We start from the raw sequence: 14,185 nt of genomic DNA, 5'->3' as shown, positions 1-14,185 counted from the left end.
GGCTTGCCTCTGGACTCATGAACTTTATTATTGAATGTGTAGGTGGCAGGTCTCAAAAGCACTGGTAAACACAGAGCCTTAGTAGAAGAGTCAGACAGGTGAACGGGAATATGATCATAGAAATAGGAGTACTGCCCACGAAAGAATCAGCTGCACTCAGATAATGCATTGGTTAGCTTGTTGGGGGAAGAGATCAAAGCTACTATTTAATGTCATTAAAATAATTATTATTTCTTTCACATATGCTAACCCAGGCAGAAAGAGAAGAGCTCTGGAGTACATGGCAAATAAAACCCTATGAAAGAGAATAAAGCACCCACATGACTTTGATTGTGACTGTAAATTAGCCACCCAAACTGTGGCAAAATTATGACCTTATTTAAAGTAGATGCTACATCAACTTATCCTTCCTGACAATTCTTTTCCAAACTGGTAATTTTTTTTTTCAGTCTCCCTTGTCCTATTATTAGCTTCTATTTTATAACTGCTGGAGAAGACTTTTTCCTCCAGCAATGAGCTACCCACTGACATACAAGCCCTGCTCTCTTGAGCCTGGGAGCCGAAAGCTCAGTGTCTAATTGAATTTCTGCCCTTCAGGAATATAGGGCCATTGAGATCAACCTGCTGTCACAGGCTCGGAGGAGGCCGGACTCAGGGCATGCTTGCCTCTGGGATCCTCTTTGTCTCTCTGCTTCCCTATTGTCAAGCAATCCTCTACCCCAAAGCCTGGGGTTTGTTTGTTTCATGCAATCTGCAGCTGAAATAATATCTTTTCCCTGATGGTAGCTATAACTGCATTTGTACATTTGTAGCAATGAGAAAATACTCTTTGAGAAAATATAATACCATTCCGTCTTTGAAACTCTCACAGACATCTTTGTCTGGCTGATGTTGCCATGTATGTGTTGTTAAAAATGGTGCCTGGCCCATAATAAAGCAAACTCCTTACAGTGACTTTGCTTTGACTCTGTGTGAGTTCTACAAGCAGAGCTGCTGGAGAAAAGAGTGACTTTTCAGCTGGGAGAATACAGGACATTTTTATGTGGCTATGCCAGCCGTGACTTCAAAAGTGTCATAATTTATTAAGTGGCCAATATTCAAGGTATTTCTGAATCTGGTGGTGTGGCTCAAGTGGCAAAGCAACAGCCCAGCAAGAAAGCCAAGCAAGATCACAGTGTACCTTTGTGCACGGACTTGTGGATTAGTAAATAAATAAATAAAGCAAGAAAGATTTAGAGTTGAAATCATTTCTCATACCTGAGATATTAACAAGTTAGTGTTAGGTTGTAATTATGTAATGATTTGGGCAAATATTTAGCACATGCAGAAGGATAAAGAAAAAGAATCTGAATTTCATAATTTAATCAATGTGACACTTTCTGAAAAACACAATCCTGATTATTCTTTACATCCACAGCATAAAACTTGAAAGTTTGAAAGACTGTAATTAAAAATGTCATCATCTTCTCATACATCTTTGAGATTCACCTGGATAGGGGAGGTAAAATAATCCAAGAAGTGACCAAATTCATAAAGAATCACAATATAAAACTGATTACTTTGATTCCCATCAAAAATAATTGTAAGTTTTCCTCTCCCTCCCAACTGTGATTTGTAGGGAATTGTCTCCAATAACAGCCTAATAATCCATGTCTTTGCAGGCAAGCAAAAGCAAGTTTTAAAAATGAGGATTAGATAGATGCTTCTCTTCTCAAATACAAACTCATATACTACAGCCCCTCAGAAGCCCTGTTTTCATATATGGAATCTTATATCTGTATCACAAACACCTGTCAAATCAAACTGAGCTGGAAAACATCCACTTTGAGCTCTCCTTTATGAGTTTTTCTGAGATCATTCATCACTGTACTGCTACCATATTTTATTGGAGCGGGGAGATTGGATATGCTTAATAAGCATATTGCTAAATAATGGAAAATCTGTAGGGAGTCATCATTGATTTTTTTTTGTGAGTCACAAAGAATATGACTAAATGTTACATCCAATGGCACTCACGTAGGATATGGACACACATGCATATATGATTCTCTATGTGTGCCTTTCCATGCATCTACAGCACTATAGATAGAAGATATTCTGTGTGCTCATTATATATGATCTATATTTTACATAGATGGAAAATATCATCTTTGTATATGCCTATTATATAATGTATCATGCAGATTTTAGATAGAGCGATGAAAGAAGGTACATAGAAGATAGCGCCAAATCTATTTAATGTTTTGGTTGTTATTACTTTTAATTTGCTCCTGTGTCATTTATTACTAAGTGCAAAAGGAAGTTATAGAGTAAATATTTTTGATGAAATATTTTTGTTCCATTTTCTCTCAGAGAAGTCCCTCCTGCATGTCCCCAGGAGTTTGTAACCCCGGGACTGCCACTGTCTTCTCAATACTCTGTCCAATACTAAGCCAATAGGTACTATGTTGCCAAGTTTGCTGCTTAACTTCATTAGATACCATGGTGCCTAGAACCTAGTAAATAGATTATAAGAGTGTGTGTGCACGTATGGGCATGCACACACACACACATACACACATACAACACCAAGAGAATGGATTAAAAGTATGTGCATAGGGCTTATTTTGATTTATAAAGACATCTGTAGAACTAATGTCTAATACTAAGAATAACTATGATCATGAAGCAATAAAGATTCCCCTAGACATCATGACAAATTCTGGAAACCTTATCCTGGCAGATGTGCTAGGCCTGTCATACTTTATAGTATCACAAGGTTGAAGTGTATAGATGGATCATAAAGGGAAGCAGGGATTGAACACTCGATGAAAGGCGGCAGAGTTATGGTAAGTCACGGGGCTCTGTTTCCCCTTTTTCTGCCTTTTTATGCAGACCCAGCCAGTTTTTAGGGGATGAGTGGATGGTTTTTGCAAAGTGAGATTAACAATAACAGTGGTTGCACATTTTTGTGAAATTTATATTAGGAAAAATGCACATGGTGGATGGCAGTCCTGCTTTTCTATGAATTTCCATCCCATTTGAGTTATAATTAGGGCAGTCATATGTCACAGATATAAAAAGTATTCTTGGGTTTGGCTTATTTCACAGAAGAAAATATTAATATTACTACTCTCTATATATCTGAAAAGTTTAAGGAGTTATAGATTTTAAAAATGTATACAGTGCTTCAGTTTTGAATATGTTGATGAACTGAAAGAGACAGAGACAGACAAACAGGGATAGAGGATAGCTTAAAAGAGAACAAGAGGCTGGGTACCAATGGCTCACACCTGTAATCCCAACTACTCAGCAGTCTGAGATTGGAGGGTCACAAATGGAAGCTAGCTAGGGAAGACAAATCAAAAGAATTTTTTATCTCCCACTGGCCAGCAAAACTGAAACAGGAGTCATAAATCAAGTGGTAGAGCACCAGCTGTGAATGGAAAAGCCAGAAAGCCAGAGTTCAATTTTCCCATCAGCACAACAGACTTTATTCCTTATTCCAAGCAAACGGTCTCGATGTGACATTTTTATAAATACATATAATACACTTCCATTATATTTTAGTTTCAGACAGCTAAGATCTTAGGATTCTCTGACGACTGGCATTAGAGGACTATGTAGATTTTGGTAGAGATCTTAGCATTTAGACTTTACAATCACAGTCTATCTTTTGGTACATAAAATTGATATTTTTGACATATTCACACAAAAAATTTAATGTATTCACTTGGTCCTTAATCAGTCTTCTGCATGTTTCGGGGAGCCATTCCTGGGGCTTGAACTCAGGGCCTATCTTTGAGTATTTTATCTGCTGTGGTTCAAAGCTAGGATTACAGGCTTGAGCCACTGGAACCTGGCTTACGTGATTTATAAAAGAGTCCCAGATCAAAAAAAAAATATATATATATGTAGAGAGAGGGGAAAGAGGAATGGAGAGACAGAGACAGAGAGAGAGAGAGAGAGAGAGAGAGAGAGAGAGAGAGAGAGAGAGAGAGAGAGAGAGGCCATGAATCTACAAAAGTCCCCTGGTATGACTGAAAGAGAAGTCCTTGCAGTAAACAGAAGGAAGGGAGGGGTTGAACAAACCACAGGAAAACATTACAAATTCCTTCTCTACCACAGGAGATTCCACAAAATAGCTGAACCATCGTTATCCTGTTTGGAGCTGGTTTTATAGTCATATCTGCCCATGGCTGGATCCATAGGCCAACATCACTGTTTATATCTAGACAGACAGATGATCTGCCACTCAAATCAAATCTATAGATTTAGTCTTATTTTTTTTTATTTTTTCATTGAAGCTATCCACATAACACAGCTGTATTATACTACCTGGACACACAATAGTACATCATTCTGTCTATTCACAATTCTATTCTATCAAGACTAGGAAACATCCAGGAAGAATTGCTCACCAGTGGATCCAGATCTCAGGGTGCTGTGGAGAGGGTGTGGGGTAGAGCCTGAGCCACAGTGGCACACTCAGTATGAAGCAGGGAGAAGGTTTTGCTTCTTACTCTTTACTATAGAAAGTACTGAAAGGGATGATTCCCTACCCCCACTCCCCGCCCCCATAAACAAACCAACAAGAATCCACCTTCTGTTCCTACCTTTTATCTATATTTCCACTTTAGTTACCACAATGATGCTTGATTCTGAAAAGTGTTTGGGAACATTAAAAAAAATAATATATCAGTGTCATTTTCCTTTCATTCACTGGGGTGGATCTAAGCTGAACTCTGAGTGATTCTCCCTGTAATATGAAGTTTGGAGGGTGCTGGCACAAGACATCTACCCGACATCCTCTAAAGCCACTGTGCTCTTCTGTACTGGGCACTTGTACTTTATTCCCATTAACCCATGCCATGATTTATCACAGACTAACCTCAGTTTTCCAGGTGAACACATAAGGAAATGAAGTTACAGAGCAGACATACTTTTTGGTAATCTGATAATCAGTAGTGGAGCACTGATGAGAACCTATCAAGGTCGGGGTGGAAGGGAACTCGTGCCTTCCTGGCTAGAAAAAAAAAGATGATGGCCAGAAGCAGCTCCAACATGGAAGAGGGCGAGGAAGGCCTCAGCAAGATGCACAAAGAAATGAAGGAACAGATCCTAAGATTCCAGCACTTATCTATGCCTCAATTAGTCATACTAGAAGCACACTCCAAAATGGAGGGGGAAAAGGACCTGGGAGACAGTGGGGCTGGAGGGGGGGAGTCAGAGAGAGGGAGAGAGAAAAAGAAGGGGGTGGGGAAACAGTCAGATCAGCAGTCAGGCATACAGTGTGAACACCTGGCTCTTGGAAGGGAATCCATTTCACCCTTTCTTTAACAGCTTCTTTACTTTCGCCAATATCCTGTCCTTTATTTCTTCAAGTGGTAAAGAATGTGGATATGAGGCATAGATGGCCTCAAGAAGGATTTGGGGAGAGATGAAAACACCTAGCATTTTTTTCTCAAGTATATGAACAAATGGAAGTCTACGTATCAGCGAAGTGCAACTGGCTCACACTTGTAATTCTAGCTGCTCAGGAAGCTCAGATCTGAGGATCACAGTGTAAATCCAGCCAGGAAATGTAAGACATTCATCTCCAATTAACTACTAAAGCTTGAAATGGAGCTTTGGCTCTAATGGCAGAGTGTTAACCTTGAGACAAACAGCTCAGGAACAACACCCAGGCCCAGGAGTCAAGCCTAAGTAGCAAAAAGCGAAGGAAGAAGGAGAAGAAGGAGGAGGAGGAGGAGGAGGAGGAGGAGGAGGAGGAGGAGGAGGAGGAGGAAGAGAAGGAGAAGGAGAAGGAAGGAAGAGGAAGAAGAGAAGGAGAAGGCAGAGGAGTAAGAAGAGGAAAGGAAGGAAGGAAGGAAGGAAGGAAGGAAGGAAGGAAGGAAGGAAGGAAGGAAGGAAGGAAGGAAGAAGGAAGGAAGGAAGGAAGGAAGGAAGGAAGGAAGGAAGGAGAAAGAAAGAAAGAAAGAAAAAAAGAAAGAAAGAAAGCAAACTGACAAAGATTCCATTAAAGAAACATCAAAAACACATGAGGATTACTTATTACAAGAGGAAAAAACATAACCCCCCAAAATTCTTATGAACCTTGAACATAACAGCTCAGGGACAGTGCCCAGGCCCTGAGTTCAAGCCCAAAGATGGACAAACACACAGAAATTTGTATTATTATTAATATATTCAAATTTCAAAAAATTAAAGACTGTTAAATAATAACTTCATGAATTGCAATATGGAAATTTTGAAGAATCCAGGTCTATGTGAATTCTGGGGTCTCAGTTGTCACAGCTTTGTGATGATCAAGATGCCTCAATTAACTTCAATAAATTAAAGGGGATTAGCCACAGATTTCAACACAATTCATTCATCTTAGGTATGGTTCAGCTCCAGTACTTTACAGTTTTATGACATTACATAATTTTCAGTCCACAGAGCCTGAAAGCAGCTGTCTGGGGTCTGCAGTGCAGGCTAATGCTTGGGCCTGGGGGCTTCTGATCTGTAGCACAGAAATGGGAAGGATTTGATGTCACAAGAATCCTCCTATAAACTTTCATCCTGCCCATTTTACAGTTGGTCAATCACTGCAACGGCAAAAGCCTAGATTAGAAACTCTCACACACACAAAAAGCCATGTGAAATTTTTTGTGCAAAGTATGTGTTCATGGCCTGTGATTGACTGAACAGTGACTCATGAAGCCAAGCAACCTTTACTCATCATGTGTTTCATGCTCAATATTGACATATCTAACTGTCCAAATACCTTCTTACTCTTTCTGCAGGGCCTCTGAAGTTCATTAGTTTATGACATTGACAATTTCATTGTCTTTATATTTTAAACCCTAACACCCACGAATAATCAACTTTGAGAAGGCTGTTTTGAAAAAGCCTGAAGAAAATCAAAAGCAACTTTCATTGTATCAAATGGTATGTTTTCCACAAATGAAACAATGATTTTCAATGGTACATTTTTGCACTGAAATATAATTTCTTTCTGCAAAAAAATCCTTCAATGGGCCATTTCATTGTTTCACAGAATTGCAAATGCAACATCCATCTTCTGTTAATAATACCATCATTGTAAGTCACATTATTAAGTAAGAAAAGCAAGCCATATTTTCCCTGTTAATAATACAGAAATTCAGTAAGAAAAAAATACTTGGGAACATTAAGGAACATTTGAAGGATGAGAGAAATAATAGAACACTGTTAATTTGTCCAGAGTATTACAATTTTAAGAGCAGAAAGCCTAAACCCCCAGAAAACATGCAGAAAGCCTAAACTCTCAGAAAGCATGCAGATATTCTCTGGAATACTCCTTTTCCAATCTATGCCTTCCTTCTCTTTAACAAGATTGATGATGCATTTTGCAGGATTCCTGCAGACCTGCTTTGACTGGCTTCAGTGTGAGCCTAAGGGAAGTATATATACGAACTATCACATGTAAACACACACTATCTACAGTATTGTGCAGGGTTTTATAGCAGTTGCTCCTTCCACTTCTTACATAGGCCTTTTGAGATATACATTAACCTTCCATTTTCAAATCAAGGACTGGAGATGACAGTTAAGTGCCTTGCAAAAACATCACATAATCAGTACAAAGGTGAACAGAGATATAAGCTCACATCTGGTTTGGACCAATAACATTTTCTGCCTTTACCACTGATTCCAACTCACATGGAAAAGCTATTTTCTTTTTAAAGAACACATTTGTAATCCCTCTCCTTAAGAATATCCTCCTGTGGTCTCACTGGGTGAGTATTTAGAGTCCTGTTTCATGTATCGTGTCCAAGTGTCAATAGCTGTGTGCATATGATCACATAAATGATGCTTATTGAAATGAACTCTACGAAGTGGAAGCAAAACTATTGTATTATTATTATTATTATGGATCTTCTTTTCCCCCTTTTTGTCACTGTTTTTGATTTCTGTGCCTTTTGTCCTGTATGTAAGTTTATCTGATTTGAGAAGGGGAAGACGAAGTACAGAAACAGTGGGACAAAAGTTGAACCGATTAACAATGACACTCACTAGCCACTATGTTGGGAATTAACTATACAACTTGGGGAGGAGGAGAGTTGAAAGGGTGACAAAAAAAAAAAAACAGAGAGAATATGGGGAGGGGCTAACATTATTCAAAAAGAAATGAACTCAATATCTGACTTATGCAAGTAACCCCTCTGTTTATCACCTTTACAATTAAAATTAGCAGTGATTAGTATGTAATTGAACACACAAAAAAGAACAAATCTGTCTGTTCATAGGTTAAACAACAAACCCAAATCCTAATGAACACTTCAAAGAAAGAATGTCATTAGTTCTGCTTCTGGTAGAGCTGTCAGTCCATTTGGAACATTAGTACATGAGAACAAGCTTATATCAATACATTTGTGTGTGTGTGTGTGTGTGTGTATGTGTGTGTGTGTGTGTGTGTGTGTGTGTGATGGGGGGGGGCGGTTAATGGGGCTTGAACTCAGCCTGGGCGTTGTCACTGAGCTCTTTAGCTCAAGGCTACCGCCATACCCTTGAGCCAAGATCCACTTCCCATTTTCTAGAGGTTAATTGGAGATAAGAGTCTAGGGTTGTTTTCTGCCCAGGCTGGCTTTGAACTTTGATCTTTAGATCTCAGCCTCCTGAGTAGCTAGGATAACAGGCGTAAGCCATTGCGCCCAGCTCATAAATGTTCTTGTACAGATCATCATACATGCTTCTCTGATCTTCTCAGCTACACTTAGGTTTGTCATTCAAGTATACCAGAAGAGAGCCAATGCAGAGATTAAACTAAAGAGTGAACCAATGTATGGCAACATTATACACAATGGATTATTTGCTCACTTGGTGTCTGAGTTAACAAGACTGCCTTGGCAAACGACAGCCATAGAGAAGACAAATCACCATAACTGGCCTCCTGCCTTCCTGTTACCAAAATGCCTACTGCAGACTCCAAAAATTATGCCTAGGCTGTTATCACTCTGCACACATCCTAGATGAACATGAACATTCTTCTGAGGCTCCTCCCGGTGTTATCAGCACCTACCACTGGGCCTGGATTCATAGACATATCAGCCTCTATCCCCTCCTGTTGATGCAGTTCAGGTATGTGTGCCAAAATTCCATTTTCATTCTGACCAGCTCCAACAACAGGGAATCATTATCTGCTGCTCTCAGTGCACTTAGTGGAGAACCATTTCACAAAGAGGATCCTCGCAGGGTAGAAGAGCTAATGTACCTCCAAAGTGACAGGAGAAAGCAGTCACTGGGCTAGACCTGCAATTTTATATATTATAGCATTGCGCTGTGCCCAAGCAATTCCCTTAAAATGGAAGCTTTGATTTCACAGGGTACTCGGGGAGAGCTACACACAGTAAGGAGAAGTTACTTCTTGTCGGGGTCCCCTCCCCTCTTCAATTGCTCCTTGACTCTCCAACTCGTACCAGCATTTCACTCCGATTGTTACCTAACTTCTTCAGCCTTTCCAGCAAACTACCCCCTTGGGCAATGGTGGAAACTGGACTGCTTTTTTCTCCTGCTATTAGTTCCATATTTCATGTAATTCAAGATGCTTCAAGTGAATCTCTTGATAGATTTCCAAAATGATCGGTATAGGTCAAATTCAGCTCAAATGCCATTATTTCCAAAGTTCTGGGGGAAAAAAAAGACATTTCTTTCCCCAGAAAGGCTGGTGAAATCTGTAATGAGTTTCAGTTCAAAAGAGCCACATTCCTCTCACTGACCATACAACACATTTGGCCTACTGAAATGTTTACCAGTGTTTTCTGTTATATTGGCTCCATCTCTAACATTGGTGAAAGATGTTACAGATAACCCCATTTCGTATGTCCTGAACATTTCTAGAAATGGTATAGAAATGAACAGTTCCTAGGGTATCTGGGTTTCATTCAGAATACTCAGATTCACATTTCTACTAACATTTTCCTTCCAATAAGGCATGTTAGTCATTACTAAATCCATTTTTCTAATGTTTTCAAAATGTGCCTTTGATATATAAAGAATCCTGAATTTTACAAATAAATCGTTAATAAGATGAAGGAGACACACTGAAGTGGTCTTGATAGTCTTTAAAAGTGCTTAAGGTTCTGCTATCAGTGTAACAATGGTCATTGATAATGACCTTGACTTAACAGAAGCAGAGAGATGATCTATCTTTCTTAATGTAAAGACAAGAAGCAGGAGTCAAGTTGTGGAGCCATGTGTTAAATAAATGAAATATATGCATAATGTAGAGCTCTTAAAACATTCATAAGGTTCAAAGAATAGAATAGTTACAGATTCTCCTTAGTGTACTGGGTTTTAGAATCAGTACCCTATGGTATGTTCAACTTTACAATGTTATGTGCTTATTTTCATACATATATAATTAGTATTTTCATGTCCTTCAAACATGCTGAGAGCTCTATCAGTGATGTACACACATTCTAATTCACATGGACACTTTAGTTCAGATTTGTTATATGGGATTTTTACCATTATCAATAAATAAACTTAGGTTGAGTATCCCTAGCCACAAATTATTGAATCTATTTCTATAAGCTACATTCTTCGAAATATCCTGCAACATGGCCTACAAAAAGTGCTTAATTCCTTTGGTAGTATGTGAGAATAGGGGTTTTCTCTGTGCCCTTGCTACACTAAGTACTCAGAAATTTTTCGTTTGGTTGGTTTGGAATTTGTTATTCTTGTCATAGTCTGTTTGTTGCCTATACTTGGCTTCAGTACAGGCCTCACACTTGTATATGGCTTGTTTAGTCATGGCTGGTGCTCTTCCACTTGAGCCATGTTCCCAGCCTAGCTTTTTGCTGGTTCATTAGATATGGAGTCTCTGCACCTTTCTGTCCAGGTTGACTTTGAACTTCAATCCACAGATCTCAGCCTCCTCAATAGCTAAGATTCACAGGTGTGAGCTACTCAAACTTAACACTTGTTAAATAAATGTTAGGCAAAACCCAACTTCCCATATTCATTTCTTTGTGAGGTTGGGTACATTTTCTGATTATTTATTACCTGTATCTCCTCTAAGAGATAGATTATAATCTTCCCTTTCCCCCATGTCCCTGATGGGAATTTTAGTGTTATTCCTAGTGGTTCATGTTCTATCTTCCAGATAGTGGTTGTTGGCCATATGTGTTAGACAGCTTTCTCATAACTACGTTGTAATTTTGCTTCAGACCATAAATCAATGCTGTGTGAGCTATCACGGATCCAAAAACAATGCTTTTTCAATGTTCTGCTGATTTTTTTTTCTTCCTTTCATTCCTGCTTTTTGTTCACCATGTCCTTTCAGATGCTGACATAAAACATATGTCATTTCACTAACTACTTTCCTTGAGCTTTATTTACAAATATTTTGATTGATTAATTAGAGGAACTTTTGACTGCATTACTGAACATTGTGTGTGTGTGTGTGTGTGTGTGTGTATTTACATACATACTCAGAGAGAGAACTATAGGGGGGGATTTATTTCAGATTTGCTTTACTGGCCAACCATTTACTGAAAAAGCATTCCTCTGTCTTCTGTGTTTGTTTTACACTAATATTCAATATACTATATACAATATACTATATACACAATATGCTAGGTTCTTCTACTAGTTACCACATGGGTAAGCAATGATATTATGATGTATTTTCCTACAAGAAAACTAAAAACCCAAACCTTTAGCACTGTATCTTTCATATGCTAAATAGTGTCAAATACTCAAAACATGACCCAGAAGCTAACGTGTCCAAAAAGATGGCCTTGGTGATGTGTGAGTTGTCTCCAAGTACTTTGTTTCTTTTGGATATATTCTACTGAAGAAATATGTCACCACTCCAAACACATCACCAAGTGCAAGGCCATCTAATTCTTCAATTCACCTCTGTGTGTGTTCATTCAACACTCTTGTGGTGATTGGAGGTGTTCAATAAACATTTGCTGAATGGGAGAAGAAGGAATGAAACATAATACTTAAATAGAGTGCTATGCAAAATGGCTCATTATTAATAACCATACTGGAATTTTTAGAAGTGGCTGATGCAGAAACAAATGTAGGCCCTTTATTTACAACAAAGCCAGGGAGATGAATAGTAGGCACTCGCTGGGTGTGATTTATTCCTATGTACTAGTAGGAGATTTATAGACATCCATTAACCTCCTCAAGTTCCAATTCTGTCTTAGGTTGGTCTTTTGTCATGATTAGCTGTGTTGTCAATCTATGTTAAATAACAGGTTGTCTGAACTGAAATACACAGGAAATATGAAGGCTGAAAGCCAAAATCATCATAATGTACCTTGTTTCAGTTAAACCATAGATATATCTCTGTAGGCAAAACGATGTGCAAAAGTTTACATACTCAGGCACATACAAAAGATCACTTTTCTAAATCTGATTATGGACTAAATCACCCCTGAAAGTTATCTCTGTATTGAAGTATTAATTTCCAGTAATTCATTATGCTATCATAATTGGAGTAAAAATGTTAGCAATAAAGAACTTTGTGGTGGGGAGGGGGTGTGTTAATGTTCTAATGTTTGTTTTGTAGTGCTGAGATCTCATGTATTTCTACACTAGCACTCTGCCACTTGCCAAGCTACAGCAACAGCTAAGATTCAGTGAATAGCAAATTACTGATAAAATGGCATGCGATTCAACATGTGTGGTGTCCATATAAGAAGAAATATGAACATAGGCTTTCAGAAAGGAGATAGGAAAATATATTGTGAGAAGGCATGGTCCATAAACAAAGCGAGAGAGGCCTCAGGAGAAACCAATCCTACAGAAACCTTGTTCAAAATCTTTGAAAAATATTTCTTCATTAATAATGACAATTTATCATGACACAGTCTGTCCTACTTTGTTAAAGTAACCCTAGAAAATGAATACAAAAACACACAAGATACCAACATTATACAAAATATCTGTAAATGCAGCAGCTGCCCCCAGAAATGGAAATAAGCAAGGGGTAGTGACCCAGAACTACATTCAGATGGACTTTTAGGCATCATCATTCCATTGCACCTGCTAGAAAACCATTAACAAATGTCTGTATATCTCAAAGATCTTGGACAAGCTTTGAAAAGGCACCTCATTTATTTCCCTTGGGGTGTAAAAGTGGCCGATATGTTGTCATACTTGTGTTCTTGGAATTATGGAATTATGGTAGCTATGTAGCAAGAGAAGAGAGTGCTAAGGAGCTATTTTTTCTCCCTCTCGATTTCATTCTAGGTTCACAGACGATAGGGAAGAGGTAAGGAAGGACACGTTCTATTCTGATACGGGACAGGTGGCAACTTTCAGAGACACACTATTTGTTATCATTTCCCAGTTCTTTGGGACTCATATCGTTGTCCATGATAGCCACACATCTTCCCCATAGATCGAAACTTGGCTCTTGAGTGGGGCTGGATTTCAATCATGTTGCTTGGACATCTCTGACTATAAGATGCATTTCTCTGTACCACATTAATGAAATAACATGGGAATAAAGTTTTATAATAGGGGAGGGAAAAGAGTCACAATTCTCCATGCTTCATGTTTCAGAATAATTAATTTAATAACCGTGACACCTAAGAAGAGTAAATAAAAAGAAACAAGGGGGTGTAAGATATATGATCACTGGAGCATATGCAATTGCAAGGGAAAACAAATTACCAGGATAGTGCTTGAAATAAAAGCTTGATGGGAAATATTTTCAGATGCTGATTTGATTCTCCTATGAAGCCGTACAGCTGCAGTGTTGAAAACTGCACTGCTTCACTATTTATCTGTATTTGCTTTTTAAAAAAATCATTAGCAAGAAGACATATAACCCTGAGATCTCAGAAAACCAATTAAACACCTTACTGATCTCTACTGGACATTTTTCTGTTGCTAGTTCTCTCTCTAAACTCTCACAGCTCTGTGAATTCATTCATAACCCCTTGCAGAGGAGTGCTCCATCATGCAAGGTGTTTTCCAAAGCTAGTATGAAATTAATAAAAGAAGACAGAATCAAAATAAAATCCTCTACTCCCCCAAACACAGCTAAGCCTGTGGGGTTTGTTTCACATGAAACCCTCAGATTCCAAACTTCAGATGAGCAGTTTCCTCCTCTTCTCATAATTCCCAGATTTGCAAGAAAGGATTATTTCTGAAGAAAAATGCCAGCCCAAATCCACATCATTCCTGTCTCTCACGTGATTCATTATTTCCATGA

The 14,185-nt window shown here is 38.5% G+C and overlaps 1 protein-coding gene across 7 annotated transcripts in view; it reads right to left on the bottom strand.

Annotated features, from left to right (window-relative positions):
• The window catches only part of Nrg3 (neuregulin 3), a 945,390-nt gene that overhangs the window by 516,304 nt on the left and 414,901 nt on the right, over positions 1–14,185 (bottom strand). The window lies entirely within an intron of this gene.

This window comes from Megascapheus bottae, chromosome 15 (genome assembly GCF_031878675.1).
Source record: "Megascapheus bottae isolate mThoBot1 chromosome 15, mThoBot2.hap1, whole genome shotgun sequence".
In the NCBI taxonomy this organism is placed as follows: domain Eukaryota; kingdom Metazoa; phylum Chordata; class Mammalia; order Rodentia; family Geomyidae; genus Megascapheus; species Megascapheus bottae.
Note: the sequence above shows the minus strand (reverse complement) of the source record. Positions and strands in the feature narration are given on the sequence as shown.